The sequence below is a fragment of the Mus caroli genome, chromosome 3 (assembly GCF_900094665.2).
Source record: "Mus caroli chromosome 3, CAROLI_EIJ_v1.1, whole genome shotgun sequence".
In the NCBI taxonomy this organism is placed as follows: Eukaryota; Metazoa; Chordata; class Mammalia; order Rodentia; family Muridae; genus Mus; species Mus caroli.
Genome location: NC_034572.1, coordinates 104,504,704 through 104,507,359, shown reverse-complemented (window position 1 = coordinate 104,507,359; position 2,656 = coordinate 104,504,704).

Sequence of the window (2,656 nt, the reverse complement as noted above, 5' to 3'; positions counted from 1 at the left end):
GAGTGGGTGGGTAGGGGAGTGGGGGGAGGTATGGGGGACTTTTGGGATAGCATTTGAAATGTAAATGAAGAAAATACCTAATAATAATAATAATAAAGAATTTCATGACTTCACCATTTTTAAAGCTGAATAGTACTCCATTGTGTAAATGTACCACGTTTTCTGTATCCATTCTTCTGTTGAGGGACACCTGGGTTTTTTTCCCCAGCTTCTGGCTTTTATAAATAAGGCTGCTATGAATATAGTGGAACATGTGTCCTTATTACATGTGGGAACATCTTCTGGGTATATGCCCAGGAGTAGTATTGCTGGGTCCTCAGGTAGTACTATGTCCAGGTTTATGAGGAACTGCCAAAATGTTTTCCAGATTGATTGTACCATCTTGCAATTCCACCAGCAATAGAGGAGTGTTCCTCATTCTGCACATCCTCACCAGCATCTGCTGTCACCTGGGTTTTTGATCTTAGCCATTCTGACTGGTGTGAGGTAGAATCACAGGGTTGTTTTGATTTGCATTTCCCTGATGACTAAAATCGTTGAACCTTTCTTCAGGTGCTTCTCAACCATTTGATATTCCTCAGTTGAAAATTCGTGGCTTCCTTCTTAATAGAACATGTAACCTATATTCCAACCAGGACTCCCACATTCTTCCCTTGTCTTCACTGGAATGTTTCAGGAAAGCTCTAGAAACTGGAGTAGGATCCTTAATTGAGACACTGAGATAATGGTTAATTCAATCCTATATGCACCTATGACTATAGAGAAGGCAGCAATGCCCCGTGTTCTTTACTTTAGGAGCATTAGGTCTATAAATAGGACATTCTTGTGCACAAGATGAACAGGACATCCTGGAGCCCCCCCAACACACTCCCCACTCAAGGAGATGAAGAATGTGAGTGTGGTGAGTAATGCAAAGTTATCCAGCACCAACAAATACTAGTACTTTATGATATATTTATGGCACTCTAGTGGTATGCTCAGGTCCTATCATGCATGTCACTTGACCAGAGATAATGGTGTGATTGAGCTAGGATGAATTTAGCATGTGCAGTTCTCAGAAGGTACTCCAACTAGTGAGCTAGAAAAATCTCATTCGTCCTTCTGTCTTTCCTAGGATTCTTTTAATAATTCCTAAATTGCTTGGATCAGTGTATAGATTGTAAAAGTGCCAGTTAAAGAGACATGGCATAAAAAAGGAGGGACAGGAGAAGAGTATAAACTCATATAGTATTATAAGCAGCGGTTTGAGAGACAATTTAGGCACTAGCTATAAATGATTTGGAGTGAAAAATACCAAAATTATTTTAGATTCGTACTCTTGGGTATCAGTAGTCAATTTAAAAGAGTAAAGTTTCAAGTTTATTAACATTTGACAAGATCATTTGGTTTAATTGATAATGATTTTCATAAATAAAAATCAAATGGTGTTAACAATTTTATGGTGTCCTGACTGGCAATTGCATTTCATTGATTCTTATAAGCAACTGTTAGTACATTACCTTTTAGCAGCTTTAGATTATCAATACTACTATAGAAGTATAATTTTCAGTTTATCACTATTTGTATATAATTATAAGGACTAATTATTATGCAACTTTAAGATATGACTTAAATGTGTATTTGATGCCTCCCTGAATACACCAGTTTAAACAGCTGATCAGTTATAGATTTTTAAATGATACATTCCATCTGTTTAATGCAGTGGTGAGATTTCAAATTCATGTCTTTGGTCTCGATTTCCCTGCGAGGTAACCAATTTAAGTGAAATAAAGCGATTTTTAATGGAATAGACTGTTCAAATGACCCTATTTCCTGAAGAGGGCATTTTCATGAATATTTATTTAATCTCTTTTACTTTTCTCAGGTTTTATTTTAAATTATGTTCACCACTATAACCTCGGGAGTTGAAAAATCTATTTTTTTCATGAAGGCTCTGAATAATAAACACATACCTGTTGCATAAGTTTCTAAAAAGGTCCTATAACTTGCTGATAAAATATTCATCTGGTGCTGTCCCACCACAAATAACAGATATTCCTTCCCTTTCCCTTTAAACATTTAAAGAGGGATATTTTAAAAAAACGAAAACCAGCATCACAGAAATGATCTAATAGAAAGCTGAAACTACATAACTAATCCTCACAAATGCAAATGATTGATATGCACGGAAAATGAAGTGAGGATCACACAAACACAGAATTCAAGGTGTGTCTCCCCAAAATTCACGAGTGTATTCCATCTGCATAGAAAGCTTGAAAACAACTGATCTACCTTTTTAATTACCTGGGCCAAACTAACTCACTTAAATCTTTTTCCCTTTCTGAATGTTTTAACCAGAAAAATTACAGCATTTTTTTTATATCTTAATTTGTATTTTGGATTGCTAAAAATATCCAATAAACAATTTTGGCCTGTAAGATAAGTGAGTGTTCATGGAAGATCAAGATTATTTGAATTATTTAGAAAGGAAAAAAAAGTTTCTAAGAAACATCCTATTCTGATGTTTCTGAGTCCTACCAAAAATAGAGAGATTCCTGCAAAATACTCCTACTCCATGCATCCATGCTTAGAATCACAACTAACTTGTCTTCTCAGAAACAATATGTATCAAAAGATGGCCTAGTCGGCCATCACTGGAAAGAGAGGCCCATTGGAC